This window comes from Passer domesticus, chromosome 15, assembly GCF_036417665.1.
Source record: "Passer domesticus isolate bPasDom1 chromosome 15, bPasDom1.hap1, whole genome shotgun sequence".
NCBI classification, from domain to species: Eukaryota; Metazoa; Chordata; class Aves; order Passeriformes; family Passeridae; genus Passer; species Passer domesticus.
In genome coordinates this window covers 3,579,538-3,596,504 of record NC_087488.1, presented here as the reverse complement: position 1 = coordinate 3,596,504, position 16,967 = coordinate 3,579,538, and the positions used below count along the sequence as shown (strand labels likewise).

At 51.0% G+C, this 16,967-nt stretch overlaps 1 protein-coding gene across 6 annotated transcripts in view; it reads right to left on the bottom strand.

Moving 5' to 3' along the window:
- RHBDF1 (rhomboid 5 homolog 1) overlaps nt 1–16,967 on the bottom strand; it is a 54,604-nt gene that overhangs the window by 32,155 nt on the left and 5,482 nt on the right. For 4 of the 6 annotated variants that reach the window (XM_064390468.1, XM_064390469.1, XM_064390467.1 and 1 more), the window contains exon 1: nt 2,678–2,957. The gene's annotated coding sequence lies outside the window, so the exon portion shown is untranslated. Of the gene's footprint in view, nt 1–2,677; nt 2,958–5,715; nt 5,794–16,967 lie in introns of those variants that run through there. The other 2 variants (XM_064390472.1, XM_064390471.1) reach the window with 2 other exon arrangements.

Genomic DNA, 16,967 nt, shown 5'->3' with positions numbered 1-16,967 from the left:
TGAGCTCAGGGAAATGTTAAGGAAGGAATCCATCCTTGAGTTTTAAGTATTTCTACTGAAATGTGTCATATACAGGCGACAGGCTGGTGGCTGCAGGAACAGCAATTAAGAGAGCTGTCATATCAGGCCACAATTAATGCTGGAAACTCTGAGAAAGATGCATGGTCTCCACAGGGTGCCAAAGCCTCCAGAGATAGCTATGGAAGAAAGGCAGCAACCACAAGGGAAGAATCTTATCAAAAGACTGCTCTGCTGGATAAAAGCTGTAGAGTGACAGATAAAGAAATGTCAGGATCTTCAGCTCACAGCCAGTCCTGCTTGGCAGGCACGTCCCCAGCAACACGGGGTTCACACAACACACACTCTGCTCAACTTCTTGCTGGACACACTGAATGGAAGAGGAAAACAAGCTGGTAATCCTGGCCATGTTGCCCCTCTCAGGCCTTCAGCACTAACCAGGCTGTGTTTGCACTGCAGAGAGATCCAACACACTGAAGGGAATCAAGCCTTTACTAATTATATCTGAGCATGAGGGCTCTGCGCCCAGAATAAACTGTCCTATCATGCCACACTCAACAGACCCTGCCTCTTTCAAGGGAACATGTTGGGACTTGCTGGCTACTTTCCGGGGCTGGATTCCAGAGGAACAGGACTGATGACCCCAAAAGGAATTCCTATTCCTGCCTGGCGACCTCGTGCAGCTGCAGCCCCGTCGCAGTCCCTGCCACGAAAGTGAAACGAGCTGTCTGCCAAGTCCAGTGACGAGGTGCTGGCCCTCTCTGAGGGACATAATTCCTGCCTGAGGTGACACATCAGGGCCATACAGTCTCAGTATCAAGACACAGAGAGGACAAGCTTGTTGGAGAAGAGGTTTTGGCTGTGCTCTGCAGGCCAGCAGCACTCTCCACATTCAAAGTTCATCCCCCTGGCCGAAGCCTACCCAGCACAGAGCAAGACATTCCCGAGACCAGGGCCAACCCATGGCTTTCCCCAGAACCTGAAAAGCCAGTTTGTAGGCAGATCTCTTGCAAGTGGATTGCTTAAAAAAAAAAAAAAAGGCCTGTCATGGGAAGTCCCAGAGCAGAACTAGTTTTGTGGGAGTTGCTTTTACGCTGCACAGCACCAACCTCCTTTCATGGGAACACCACACAGAAGCAGGAACAGCACGGACACACGTCCACATGCCAGAGCTGCTGCCTTCCTGGGGGCTCAGGACCAATGAGCACAGAGGCCAGACAAAGCTGGGGACCTGTTCCAAATGCACAGCACCTCCCGGAAAGCTGGCAGTATCCCAGCTCAGAAATGGCACAGGCTCCCAAGAGCACAGGGGAGACCTGGGCTAAACAGCAGCAGCAGCCATGAGGATTTAGGGACATGAGGGATGCAGTAGGAGGGAGAGATGATAGCTATTATTAGAGCAACTGAGGGTTAAAAAAAAAGCAGACAAGCCCTTTCATAAAGTCCATTTAACAACCAAAGCTTAAAGGAAGTATCTAAAGTTCACCTCTTTCTTCCAACTACATCAACCAATCTAACACGAGTCACCACCTCCTCCTGCAAACCTGCACCACTGAGATGGAACAGCTGGAGAGCAACATCCTTCATACACTGGAGTGGAAATGCAATTCTTCCAATGATCTGCTCCCCAGCTTGTCCCAAGTGGGCCGTTTTTATCCCCGTGGTCACAGCCCACAGGCAGCTATTTGTCCTTGCTGCCCTATCAGCGTTCCTGCAGTTAACACCCTGTGCTCCTTCCCTGTCCCACGCTTCATTCAGAAGCTTTGCTGCCTTGTCCCTTCCCGTTACGTGTGACTATTTTTTCCCTTTACTGCACTTTTCTTCCCAGAGGAAATTAGCAGGCATGGGGACAAAAACAGGAAGAAAGGAAACAACTTCCTGCTCGCTCCAAGACCCTGTTTGGAGACATCTCTGAGCGGCACCGTGCACCCCGCCACGAAGCCAACCTGCAAGAGGAGCAGCAGCCACAGAACCGAGTCGGGCACCAGGACGAGCACCAGACAAAACTCATCTGTGCCGCCACTCACCTCTCTGGAGTTACACTGGAGAAAAACACAGGGCAAAATGTACACACGGGGCACTTTGGCACTGCAGGGATGCGTGTGGCAGGATGGGGCTGCTCGCTCAGGAGCCCAAAAGGACTCGGCACGGAGGGTGCAGTCCTGCAAAGCTTTGGTCTTGCTCGCGTCAGGCTGCCGTGCTCCCCTTGCTTCGTGCCAGCAGTGCACAGTGTGAGAACTCAGTTCAGGGACTCGATCCGGCAGGAAAACTAATCTTAACATGTAAAAAGCCATATATGTTGCACAAGATCATCTCCGAAAGTTGCTGCCAAAGCGCGGGTGCCAGCATCAGGGGAGGGACGGGTGGGAAAGCGTGGAGATGGGGCGGACTCTGATCCGCCGAAACAAGCCGTGAAGGCGCACCTCCACCTACAGCCGAGAGCGCTGAGATCGCCAAGCTCCCGACACCCACACACGGGGGTCGGGGGCAGCACCTGCCTCCGGCGAGGCTCTCACCCCGCGGGCGGCCGCGGGCCGCTCCCCGCCCGGCTGAGCGCGCGGTCCCGGTACCGGCGGGGCAGGGAGCGGCCCCGCGGGATGCCCCTCCCGGGATGCCCCTCCCGGCCAGCCCCCCCTCGTCCCCCCGGCCCCGCACTCACCGTGCAGGCGGGCGAAGCGCAGCGGCCGCTCGGCTCGAGCCGCCCCCCAGTGCGGCTTAAGGGACCGGCGCCGCCGAGCTCGGCCCGCGGAGGGCGCGGAGACTCCTCCCCCGTGCCAGGGGCCGGCCGGGCGGGCACGCCATTCACAGCCTCGGCATGCAAATAGGAGCCGGGAGCCGAGCGGCGCTCGGCGCGGAGAGTCCCGGCGGGGAGCTGCCAGCGCCCGGGGCCGCGGGACGCCGCATCCCGCCGCGCCGCCCTGACTCACGGGGTAGGAATGCGCCGCGCCGGGCGGAAGCCACCGGCCCGCCCGCGGCCCCCGCAGCCCCCGCCTTCCCCGCTGCCTCGGCGGTGGGCAGCGCCCTTTAGCCCCGCCGCTGGGCTGGGGTGGCGGGGTTGAGCGCCGGCTCCCGTTAGCATCGGCCCTGCGGGTGTTGGGAACGCTGCCGTGCCCGCGGGGAGCTGCGGCGATTCCCGTGCCGGGAGTCCCCTTGGATGAGCACCGCTGAGCTGCCAAGTCCTGGCCCCTCTGCCCCCCACGGGAGCCTTCCCGCTAAGCCTCTGGGCTGTGATGCTCCCGGTCCCCTCACTCTTTCTGTCTGTTTCACTGTACTTTACCTTCTCCTCGCCCATTCCCCTACGTTTAGTGCCGTGTTTCCCACCAAGTCTTCACACCTCCTCTTCCAGCCATGTGGTTAGCGTATCATCCCTCCTCTAAGCTGTTTCTTTCCTCACAGTTTAAACATTTTTCCCTTCTGGAGGGCATCCTCCCACCTCGATTGCTCAGCCATCCTCTCCTTTGTCCTGGGATTGCTGCAGAAGATTTCTCCATCCATCCTCTGAGGAGCATAAGTCAGCACGTATTGCTCACGCAGAGCTTTGCTGGAGATCCAGCGAGGCCTGCAGGGTGCACATCCCTCTTGAGCAGGTCCCCAACCCACAGCTCCAGATGCTTTCAATGTTAGTAATAACTGGGGGGATGATGTTCCTTTCCCATCTTACTGCATCTTCCCCGCCAACCTGCGTGCTCCAGCCGAGCTGAGCTCATCAGTACCCCACCCAGCCCCGCGCGTGCCCACGGCAGCCACACGTCGAAGGCAGCCCCCAGAGAGCCCTGCTAACAATATCATGTCTCGTTAGCTAATGAGCAAACGCAGAGCAGCCCCAGCTAGCCCTGGCTGAGGTGGAGACCAAATCGCACGCAGAACCCTGAGTGTCCGCAAAGCTTAACAGGCACAAATTATTTTCAGATGTTTCTACCACATAAACAAGGAAAAGAAGCATCCAGTAATGCACTCGCAGGGCCCTTCAGCATCTCCCGCGAGGAACGCTCTGGAGCTGGAGGAGGAATCTGACCCACCCCTGCTCGTTCTTTGCCTCCTGCCAATAGTATGTGCATTTTGCAAGAAAAGCAAAGCTCTGTCACTGAAACGTGACTTCTTGCTCCTGTAGAAAGCTCTTGCAGACAGCACTGCTAACCCCATCCCACAAATTCCTGTTCCCCAGTGCTTCCCTACCCAGCTCCCAAACTATTTCACCCAAGCTTCGGAATCTGCAGAGCTGGATAAAATCTACCCTGTTGGTAAAGCATACACCTAACTTGCTGCCATCACCAGCCAGAGTGGTTCTCCTTCATTGCACTGAGTCCTCCTAGACTAAAATAGATAGAAGAAGGTGACTTAAGGCCAGGTTCTGAGTGCTCAAGCACGACATGGTCAATGGCAGCAGTTCAGTGTTGAGCACCCACCATTCCTGGCCTGGAGCAGCTCATCTAGGCCAAAAACCTTGTTTGTTTTCTCCCTCTTCAGGGAATACTTCTATTTGAAATGCAGACCAGCTGGAGGAGAGCTCTTTCCTGGTGCTTGTTATGTTTAAGGTGAACATGTGATTACATGAATTTGTTTCATTCTTCTCTGCTGGAAACTGGAATTTCCTCCCTACTTGAAACCCATGAGAAACTGTGATCTTGCCACAAGACGCGGTTAAAGACCCAATGAAATAGATATCCATCAGCATGTGAATGCAGCACTTTCACTGCTGCAGCTTGCTAAAACTGCTTCAAGGTCTGGTGAGACACACACCTGCCTGCTTCCAGCCAGGCACTGCTGGGTCTGCACCAGCCAAGAGTGGTGCACAATGGCCCTCATCTCCTGCTGCATCCCCTCCTGCATGCACATTTGTATGCAACACTCCTTGGAGCACTGATCCTGTGTCATCAAGTGTTAAATTGTGGCTCCACTGAAAATGGATTATAATCCAAGCAGGGAAATGGTGGTGTTATAGCCTGTGTGCCTTGCCTGACAGTTTTGTGAGGACAGCTAGGACACACCAGGAGCACAGAGGTCTGTTTTTATCAGGATCACCGGTTCCCTAGACAGATGATTCCATTCCAACCTGCTTTGTTCAGTGTTTGGGCCAAGAAGGCATCCCACTACCTGGCAAGCACAGCAGAGAGCATCAGATTGCAGCCTTGACCAGTAAAAACAGAGCTCCCCTTGCCCTCTGAAAATACATGGGCTTTGCAGTGCCTCCTGTGCTGACATGAAGCAGCAGCACAGTCCTGGCATCTGTCCTAGCAAACAGGGAAGAGGTCCAGAAAGGCCTGGGATTTCTTCTGGGGAGGATTCATAACACAGAAACCCAAGCGAAGTCCCACGGAGTTTCAAACGCAGGTGGCCTGGCCAGAAGCCAGAGAGGGAAGTGCCAGGAGGGAAAGGACGGGGATTCCCTTTGGGAAATGCCTTTCCAGGGTGGATGGCTGGACCTGCAGCCCCTTGCTGGGGAGCAAATCAGGTTCCTGGGTGCCAGTAGCTGATCAGGTTTTCACCCCCAGCTGCACACATGTGGGGGATCCTGCAGACAGGAGAAGTGGGGATGGTACAGCAGGATCTGTACACCAGAGCTGCTACAGAATTATCTCCCCCTGTTCCTCACTAACCTGCAGCTCCTGGTGTGCAGCTGGCCCAGCTTTCTGCCCCAGGGAGAGCAGAGAGGGCTGCTCTGAGCACCCACCCTCAGCAGTGCCCTTCCTCACGTACCATGGAGTGTTGGTGCAAAATGCTTGGAGTGCAGATCCCCCACAGAATGGATGCCATACTGGAAATAGTGCTGCTGACCTGCAAAAAAAATATTGACATTTTTTGGAGTGCAAACCTTTCACTTCCCAAAAAAAACCCCCAAAGAACCAAACAACTTCTATTAACAAGCAGCTATGTTGCAACTTCAATTTCCTATAACCCACTCAATTTACATGAAGTTCAGAAACCTCAAACTGGGTGGAAGGTCTTTGGAAGCCTCTGTCACCCTCAGGCAGCAGCAGACAGTGCAGACATTATTGTGTGGGATCACACCCGTGGCAAGGAGGGACACAGACGTGACTTTGGCCTGGCAGTTCCAGGTGCTGCTCAGGTGCTGGATGTGCCAGAGGCTGAGCTGGCAGCAGGCCTGCAGGGATTGGGGGTTTAAGCCCATGGAAGTGGTTCAAAAATAAAACCAAGCCCCGTCATCCTTGCCTATAGCTTATTCAGCCCAAATCAGGACAGATAAATCCCTTCACAGACATCATCAAGGAGTCCACCAGGGGCTGGGGAACAGCAGACAAGCAGGGAGAGGAGCCAAAATGTTGATCTGGGAAGATGGTGGTACCCCAGACCACTCACAGCCACAGGAGCTGCTGCCCAGCAGAGCACAAGGAAATCACATCAAAACTCAAGCCCTTCATTTTCTGCCCAGATTAATTGCAATTGATCATTCCTGGCTCTAGCCACGGGGAACGTGTGTGTTTGCAGTGCCAGGAGGAGGTGGAGGAGTGGAAATGAGATACAACTAGGATTTCATGGCTAGCCCATAAAGAAATATTTATTTCCAATTGTATTTTACCCAGAAAATCCACTCAGATCAAAATGGCAATTTTCATTTTGGTGAAGTCATTGAGGGAATTGGGGAAAAAAAAAGGGGGGGGGGGGGGGGGGGCGGGGAAGAGCATGTGTAAAGCAAGCTATGATTTCCAAAATATTTAGGAAATGTCACTTAGCAAAATAGCTTCAGTTTACTTCAACACAAAAAGGTGCTTTTAACATACATATATATGTGTGTTTCATATGGAAGGAATAAAAATGTCAAGGAAGAAGTAAGATAAAACTCCCAAAATATCTCTTATGTAGTCTGAAAGACTCTTATCATTTTCCAATCTACTCTTGGCAAGAGATGAAATAATATTGCTTCAGAATTTCAAAACTGGGCAGATTTATTTCCAAGAGGCACACAAGGACTCTTATAAAGCAGTGAAATACAGAGAGCAGTGGCCAAGGCTGTGATCAAACCTTCACTGTTGGAATGCAGGCCTGGGAGAGCCTGAATCCAAATTGCACAAATTACCTTTTAGTTGTTGATCTGTAATTCTGGGGCACCTGGGTTTTGAGCAGGGACTTTCATGTAAAAGTCCAAGTTCTACTTAACAGGGGAGGGGTGCCAGAAGGAAAAAATGATCCCCAAGGAATGTGAGCTGGATGTCATAGTGCCATTTGGGGTCTTTGTTTGTGTCCTACCCCCAGGGCTGGGTATCAGCTACTGGTGTCACATTTGGTACCAGTACTGAGTCACTCCTGTTGATGAAGAAGAGGAGCACGAGAGGCAGGAGCATGCACATCAGCCTGCAGGTGCCAAAGAATCCCCAAAAGCACTGTGAGACATTGTCAGGTGCAGCAGAAAGGTTTGGTAGCCTGCAGCCTGTAAGGGCGTCCTCCAGGTCAGCCCAGGTGGCTCCTAACCTGCTGCACAGACAAGCCTTGAAGGAGAGCATTCAAAATTGGCCATAGGAGTGATCCAGTTCAGACAGAACACTGCAGAAAGGACTCAAACTTGGCATTAGGCACAGTGAAGCTCACCATCTCCTAAACTCCTGCATCAATTAAAAGGGAATTGAATTGGAAAAAAAAAATCAAAATTTCCAATTCAGTTATTCATAAATGAACTGAAGGAGTTCATAAACAAGCTGAGGAATTTTGGTTTGTCTGTCAGCAATAAGCTACATTTTTGAAGAAAGAGCAGATATATGCTATATTGATGTAAAAATATGAACTCAGTAACTGGAGAATAAATAATTCAGTTACTGACAACAAGCTTGTAAAGAACTTGCTCAGCTAAAATAACAGGGCTTTGTGTAAATCCAGCAAATCTTTACACAAATCTGTAACAATAGTTTTGGCATAGGCAAGTAACAAAGTAAGAAGCTGAAATTTCAAAGTAAAATCAACTCTCTCTGAGACTCAGTAACAGAGATCCTATCTCCAGCAAAAATTAATTTAATCATGTCACCCTACAGTTAGTTAAACTTAATAACATCTAGTGTAAAAACTATTCCAAACAATCTAATTTTATGGGTTCTGATCCAGACTTTGTCAATCCCCCTGTGCTGCCAGGAAATGTCTCCTCTTCCCAGTCTGTCACTGCTTTGCTGGTTGGTTCCTTCTGCACTATTCCTGATTTTTCAGTTGAAACAGGAGCCATGGAAGAGGAGGGGGTTACCAGCTTCCAAAGGTGTTATGAGCTCTGTCTCTGGCATGTCTGGAGTGTGGCCTTGCTGTTGCATTTTGAAGGTCTCCAAGGACAGAGTTCTCACTCCTGTCTGGGTCCTGGGGTCCTGTCCAGAGCTGGGCCACTCTCACAGGGACAGGTCCCATCCCAATGTTCTCCTGTCACTCCTGTGGCCCCTGGGTTTCAACCCTCTCCACCTCATCCTGCAGGGAGAGCAAAGCCACCCTCAGATCTCCTCCTCAGTGGCCCTTCCTGGGCTCTCCAGTGCCTCTCCCGTGTACAGAGGATGGAAGGTGGGATGCTGTGCTGTGCACTGAAACACTGGTGCTATGCAAACAGCAACAGAAAGATTATTTGTACTTTAACCCCATCAGCAGTGAGCCTACAAACATCTGTCAAACACGCTGAGCTGGAAAGGCTCCCTGCTTTCCAGCAGAACTTTCAGAGCAGAAGCTGAGGAAGCTGTAGCTGACCTTAGCTGAGGAAGTGCTGGTGGAGCTCTGCCTTTCCAGACTTTCTGCAGGACATGGCAGAAACAGGAAGCTGCCAGCAAAGTTTTCAACAAATACTCTGTTTATGATTGTCATAAGATGCCGAACAAGGGGAAGGCAAGAAAGGAATGAAAGCCCAGAAGAAAGCAACTGTTAATCTTGACTCCTACCCAAGCCTACTGCATGTATTACATTTTATTACAAACATTTCTTACAAAAAGTCCACACATGGATCAAATGATCCCAGTGGAGTGACATAGTTCAGCACTAGCCAACCAACTAATATCTGACTTGCTGGGTTTTCCTTTTTCCTGGCACATGAAGCATTTTTAAATCATCTTGAGCTTCCTACTGCTTCAGGACTTATGAGATCCAAAGCCAGTGATTCAGAAGACTCCTAAGTCACCCTTTGGAAAACTTTTGGGTGTATGTGTCACCAAGCTTTTCCCCTGGAGCCTCGGCTAAAGCAGACTGGCTGTCCCAGAGACCCATTCCCTCTGTCACTGGATGTGACAATTGCACCAGTGAATAGGGTCAAAGCTTCAGCCAGGCAGAAGGCAGGCAGCCAGCATCCTGAAGGGTTTGATAAAACAGAGTGTGTCTTCATTCCAAATTACGACAGAGCCCCTGGATTTCAAGTTGTTCACAAAGAAAAGATCTGTATGAAATATCTAAGCCTTTCCAAAAATAAAAACAAACCAAATCCCGCAAATGCTTGGACATGGTCCATTTTTTCATGTAATATACAGAAACTTCTCAAAAACTGGGTGGGGAATTGTTTCAGAAAAGGGCAAAAGCTTCCAAACTGCTTGCTTCCAAAAGCCCTCTGAGCCCTGTGGAGGAGGCACACAGATATTTTGCTGAAGTCCGACTGGAATCACCTCAGGGCGCACGTGATCAGACAGAAAAGGGCAGATCTGGAGTTTTGCTGCCCCAGTCCAATTTCTTCCCAGCCAGACTGCAGCAGGAGGGACCAGTGGGTCATCCCTGGGCTCTGCAGCTCCCTGGAGTGGGGTCTCTCCTGTGCTCCAGTATCGACAGTTTGGATCACAGCCCTCAGTGCCAGAAAGAGAAAGAAGCTTCTCACTGTCTCAGTCCCATTCTCCCCCGAATAAAGCCTTGCAGGAAAGGGAAGGGATCATTTCATTTCTTAAAGGGCAGCTGAATCCCCTCTAAATGGCCACATTCTTGTCCCTTTTGCAGAGCGTGACTGGTGCCAAACATGGTCACAAAGGCGTATTCACAGCTTTTTCCTTCCTACACATTCAGGAGTTGAAAGCCAGTTTGGTACAAACTCCCCAAAATGACTTATTCAGCAGCTGCTTGCCAGTTTCCTGTTTGCAGAGCAGGGGGGCTGGAGCAGGGGCACAAGCCCCAACAGCAGGCACGCTGCTGTGGGCACCCTGTGCCCCTGGTGCTCCCTGAGCCTGGCAGAGCATCAGCCACTGCTGACTGGGCTTGGCTTGGGCACAGACCCCATCACCAGACTGGCCTTTTCACCTCTGCTCTTGGTTTCACCAGCAAATTTGCTTTTTCTTGAGGTCACTGGTCCCTGGGATATGTTCCAGCTCTAATGAGGATCTTTTCCCTAGTAAATAATTCCTCCTCTCACCAAGGGAATGGAGCAAATGCTCAGCCTCAAGCTACTGAGCACGGAGGGAGGGCAGCCAGCTCCTACCCTTGCCAACAGCCATGGAAGTGATTATCCTCCCTGGGATCAAGAGACTCAATGTCTAAAAAACCTACAGGAAGACATTGAGGGAACAGGGACAAAGCTGTCCTTCAGCTCACAGGTTCATTTATAGCAGGGAAATCAGGGAAAATGGACAAACCTCACTCACCACAATGCCACCTTCATACTGGCAGCCACAGATCCTTCCTCACAGCTCTCAGCTCCATCGTGCTTTGGAGAAGTGTAGGAAAGACAGGATCAGGATCATCCAGATGCTTTTTATCTGGGAGCTGAGCTCTCAGGAGTGGTTTGGGGTGGCAGGGTGTCCCTGCTGGGCACACCATGGCTTTGCCAAGGAGAAGGAACCCCTGGGTCTGTGCAAGCTCACAGAAAAAAAGTGTCTGCTGTGAATGGGTCAATAGGTGACTCCTGGTTGCAGGGGGAGCAGATCAGGATGTTTTCTCAAGGCTGGCTTTTGGTTCTGTGGTTTTTTCACCATTTGTGACTGCCAGCAGAATGGTTTCCCTCCTCAGCCTCCTATATGGTCTTTTGCTGGAAAACACCCATGCATTGTCTGCAATCCCTGCAGCCACGTTCACTGCTCAGCTCCCAGGGAGGAACCACAAGCTTCTTCATGCCCATGACATCTCCAGTAACACAACTTGCCTCACACAAGGGACAGCCTTCCCAAGAGCAGGCCACAGCCCATGGGGAAGGATCGCTGTGCTGGTGGATAGAGGTGCATTTCTTCCACAGTGCCACCATCTCTCCAACTCAGGTGCTGTGACTGAGTAAGCTGGGTCCTCGTGCCCTTTCCCAGCAGGCTGGTGCTCTGAGCCAGCAGGATTTCACTCCAGTGACCTTTCACAGGAGCACACACCACACTGGTAGCCAGGTAGGGATTGGGCTCTGCTCCCAGGCAACCAGTGACAGGATGACAGGACACAGTCTGGAGTGGCACCATGGTAGGTGGACATTAGAAGGAATTTTTCACAGAAAATATGATTAGATTGCAATGGAGTGCTCAGGTGGGTGGTGGAGTCACCATCCCTGGAGGTGTTTAAGGAAAGACTGGATGTGGCACTCGGTGTTCAGGGCTGGGTGACAAGGTGGTGCTTGGTCATAGGTTGGACTCGATCTCAGAGGTCTTTTCCAACCTAACTCATTCTGTGGCAGGCTCAGGCAGTCTCAGCTGGAGCTGTTTAATCAGCAACGTGCTAATAAGCTGACCACCAGAGCTGCTCACTGATGATCATTAGCAGCAGGGCAGTGGTAAATGAGCTCAGATGTGATTTTCTGGCAGCAAGGGACCTTTTCTGCTCGCTGAGTGTTTGTTCTTTCAGCAGTGGCTATTTGTACATGCCAGCAGTGCTCACACCTGAGCCTGGCTGCAGACCATAAACACTGCCCTGCTGCAGTGATGGGGCAGAGGAGCCTGGGGCTCTGCACAGGGCTCCCTGTGCCAGTCACAGGACAGGCACTGGCCACACTGCTGCATCCCACTCTGCCACAGTGTGCTCCTGAGACGAGGGGCAGACACGTCCCTGGCAGGAGCAGCAAGTACGGCTGAGGGTGGATTAGGTCAGGAATGTGGAAGGATTTGACAGCTCAGACACCAGAGATGAGGACAGGGGTGCTGCAGGCAGAGAGCCAAGGCATGTTGGTACTCACACCTCCTGGATCAGACCTCCTGCCCTGGCAGAGAGGAGCCACTCCTGCCTCGTTTGTTTGGAAAGTGTGCATCCCTCCTTTCTGGAAATGGGCCTACCCCCACCATCATCCTTTCCGTGTGTTGCCATGGAGAGAAAACTGTTTTTGTGCCTTTCCTGAGTTAAGTTTGGATCTAGCTGCAAGTGGAATTGATTAGCAAAGGTGACTTGATATATTGCTCAGTGGATCCAAGGGTAATGCTCCAAGTCCCAGGTGTGCACACATCCTTTGGGCTCATGGCATCAGTCCCATTGGCATTCCAAAGGAGCATGGCTGGGACATGTGGGAGGGATCCCAGGGTACTGGGACAAAGCTCCTGCAGGGGATACACTCCAGCATGAGCTCTTCAGCCTAGGTGCTGAGCTGAGATTCACCTGCAGTATTTTAAGCAGTGATCTTGTATAAACCACTGGCTGATACACACACTGTGCTGTGCACAGGAGCTGCTGCTTCTGAGTCCAAATAGACACTTCCAAGGAAAAATCAGCAATCCCCAGAAACATCAAAACCAAACACTTAAGAAACTCTTCCAAGAGAAGCATTTGAAAGACAGGAGAATGCCAGCACAGCACTGTGGACATGTCAGGGAGCAGGGAAGATGGAGAGACCACAGCATCCAGTGCTGCTGACTCAGAGTCAGCCCTCACTAAGCTAATATAATTTTGTTGCACATCATCACCCCCAAGGAGCCTCGGTAGGTGAGTGGTGGTGCAAGTGAGGCCAGTTTTTCACGGTATGTGCTGTATTCTTACAGCTACTGATTCAGCTAAAAGCATGTTCCGCCCTGGGGCTGGGCAATTACAAATTTAGCAGCTCTAGTTCTAGGTCCATAAATATCCTTGTGGTAACCTTTCTCATTGCATCTGGGAAGGGCCCAAACGGGAAGTCTCAGGTAGAAATGGGAAATGAAACCTCATAATTTGAGTCATCAATCATATGGTAAAGTTAGGAGAGGAGTTAACCTGAGTACAAAGGAGCTTGTCCCTGGCAGGGCTTCTAGAAATAGAAGCAGCAATTTCTTCTGGTTTCCTGGAAATCTTGTATCTGAACTTGCTCTTAATTCTCCTGCTGGAAAAGGACTAAAATCTGACCTACTTTTGAGCAAAAGAGCCAGTGGGATCAGAGTCCCAAAATAGGCCTGGTCATAGATGCTCCCTTGGAGCCCACTGAGGCTGGTTGTTTAGTGCAATGAGATAATGCTTCTCTGGAAGGATTTCACACAAAGAGATTCTGTAATCAAGGCTTCAAATGAAATTATCTGCCTTGTTGTTCAGGGCCAAAGAGTCCATCTTAATATTGAAAGGCATTTGTGTTTTCTGTCTTGAGCTTGAGTTTTGTCATAAATTTAAAAAAAAAGCCTGACCCTGGTAACCAAACCGCTGAGGAGCCACTGCTCAAAGTGAGGTCAGCCTCTGAAATCAGCCCTCACAAACAGTTGGTTTTGTGGCCTTTTGAAAATAACTCTTTTCAGATGTGCAACTGGGAATTTGCCAGGCCGCTCCAGATATTTCCCCAGAGGTCCAGATGGTACAAAAAGACATGGAAAATAAGATATGTCATTCTTAAATAAGATTAGTGACACTCTGCCTTGCTGAGCTCTCATTGTATCAGCGTGGGTTTGGGGTGCACGACCCAAAGCTCTGCAGCCCTTTGCAAAGAGAGGGGGTCATGAGGGACTTGTGCAGGGGTCCATGAGCACACCCCCAAGCAGCCCAGGCTCACGGGAGGAGATGAGAAGCATCTTTCACACCAGCACAGTAATATTTTTTTAGCTGTAACACTCAAAACAGTGCTAGAGTGAAAATCCAATCAGCCTCAGAGCAACAGTGAGTCCCTGCCTCAGCCTCCAGGGTGATCCTGAGAGCTGCCCTGGGACAAAATGCTTGAAATCTGCTCTTCTCTTTGCGTGAGAAATTCCAAGGAAAGGGGTTTGGAAAAAGTTGCCATTCCACTTTACAATGAGGACCAGATTTTCAAGAATTCCTACTGAAAAAAAACTCCGCCACATTTGGAAACTAATTTTGGACAACAGAAATATTTCCATCCATTTGGGGGAGGGAGGCAATGCATGTCCCACACAGAGCATAATCCCAGCACAGCTCTGAGCCCCAGGGTGTCATTCTGGAGGACAGGGGGTCCTGGCCAGCTGAGGACACTTTCCAGTGCCCTGGGAAGAACAGGGAAGAGATGCCCAAACAACATTTTGCTAACTTGCTAGCCTCTGCCTCGCATTTTTGTTTGTGTATCTGATTTCAGTCTTGAACAAAAAAAATGAAATATGACTGAGCCCTGGAAAGCACTTGCTCAGGGTGTCTGGGCAAAGCCATGGTAAACCCGACTTGGCAGGCTTTGAGAGAGAAAGCCTCCCCATCTTCTCCAACAGAATGTTCCCCACAATCCCCAAGGATATGGATGTGGGATTGAGCAGGACTTCAGGAGCCACCTGTGGATTGGGGGCTGTCCAGCAGAGCCAGCAGCTCATCCAGACCTCTTAGACTGCATCACCTCCACCAGAGCTCACAAGAGCACAGTCCCTGATTGCTCTTTGGGAATTGTGGATCTGGACCATTCTCCAGCTACCAGAGCAGAGATATCATTCTCCAGAGCGGCAGAGATGAGGGCCTGACTCTCCCTCTGCGGGATGGAGCTGGGATGGAGCTGGGGTGGAGCTGGGGTGGAGCTGAGGTGGAGCTGAGGTGGATGGAGCTGGGGCGGAGCTGGGGCGGATCTGGGATGGAGCTGGGATGGAGCTGGGATGGAGCTGGGGTGGTGGCCAGCCTAAAGGCCACTGCTGGCCCTCAGCCCCCGCGCCCCACTGCAGACACAGGAATGTTTCATGGGATAATGACAGCCCAGTGGAATCTGACTGCTGTGTGCTGCTGCTTGCAAAATACTATTTCTGGCACCATCACCATCCCAAACCCCAAACCCTAATGCTGCAGCCACAGTCTGCCCGATTCCCAGAAATTCCAGCAATGGATGAGGCATGGGATTTTTCTCACACCCCCACACAGGAACTTAGGGAAGGAAAAGCTAAATGTATTGGCAGAAGCTGTTGATGATGGTCACCCAAGTCCTACCTAAGCATCCAGCCTGGAAAAGCTGCTGTCTCCTGAGATATGAAATGCTCCCAGGGCTTTCTCAGGAATTTTCTCCTGGGATCTCAGACTGCAGCCTCTCCTCATCCAGGCTGACCCCCTGTCACTGACTGAAATGTGCCTGCCATGTTCTGAGGAGAGCAACTCATTGTGCAATTGAAGAATCTGAGTTTCTCCAGGGATTACTCTAATTAGACACCAACTGTTTTTGCCCCATATCATATGTTGGAAATACAACTTTAAAACTACACGGGAGCAGCCAAGTTAAATACTGTAATAACCTTGAAAATAGGGTTAGTGACTTTAATGGCTAACAACAACATTTCCAGCAATAGCTCCAAAGCAGAGGGAATAACTGCCATGCTTCTTGGCACAAGCTGGACTCTGGGAGAGTCAGGGATCCTGCAACCCTTGACAGGAGCTCAGCGCTATCCAAGTCCATCAGCAGAAGCTCTGTCATAACCACCACAAATGATGGGTGCCTGAAGTGGCTCAGATAAAGAGTGTCAAATCCTAGAAACAAATTTCATTTACAACAGCTTCTGTTATTCACGAATATCACTGCAGCAGGTCTCATAAATTTTCCAGCAAACCAGTGATTATGGCTAACGGGAAGGAGGCCAGTGGCTTAGTGCCAGAGTAGCTTGGGAATCCTGGACTCCCTCAGAGCTCACGCTGGGACCAGAGCAGGGAGGAGCAGCACCGAGTTCTGCCTGACCACAATCCCTCAGTGCCGTGGTGCTGGGCAGCTCGGCAGGCCTGGCAAAGCCATGGGACTGCAACCATCCACCACCACCGGGCTTTTCCTGGTTTGCTTTTCCTAGGCCACATGGACAGCTCCTGTACCAGGACCCTGCTGCCTAAGCTACATCCTCATGCTCAAAAACTGAGGTTTGGCAAAAGCTCTGGGGAAAAAGAATCCCTTCTTCTTCCCAAAATATCACACATGGTCTACAGCGGGCTAGGCTGGCAAATCTCCAATTACGTGGGCACAGGTTTGGAAGGACTGGCCTTAAACTTAGCTCCAAATATACACAGAGTTTAAATCTTATTTTACAGCTGCAGGATGCCAAGCTCAGTTTAAGTCTCAAAGCCCTTTCACTGCCCCACACCTTGTTCCTTTTTAGGTGGGGGCCTGGTGGTCCCTGGGGGCAGAGAGATGCCCTGACTCTGCAGCCAGCTGAATGATGGCACCGCACCAGCTGAAGGCCTGTGTCCAGTCTGGGATGCTGGATGAATTTTTTTGACAGATCATTGGGTATGTGCCATTCTGCCTCCCCAGGGAAACCCAGTACAGCTCCCTGGCACTGGGGATCTCTTGCATGTGGGTTTCCAGAGCTGCTTGGGCAGAGAGGCTCCTCGAGGGCCAGCTGCAAAAGCCCACAGCAGGCAGCTTCCAGGGGATGCATTTCACCAGCGTTAAACTTGTTTCACCTTGAGCACAGTTCTACACAGAAAACTGGGAATTGAAAAAATTGTGACCCTCACCTGTGCAAGGTAACATCCTTCTGTGCTGCCCATTTTCCAAACTTTTTAGAAAATACCTGCTGGCTAAAGCACGAGCAACCCTGGAAAGCCCCCAGCATGGCCTGCCATGTGCACAGCTCATAGTGGGTCTCAGACATAAGGGATTTCCCTGAACACATCGCAGTGTGCATGGACCAAGCAATTTTGACAGCACTGGGATGGTTAAAGACAAAGTTTGGAGCTTTGGAGGGTTTTTTGTTTTGCTCAGTTTCCTGTGGTCTGCAATGCATAATGGTCTTTAGCATTGGGAGGACCCA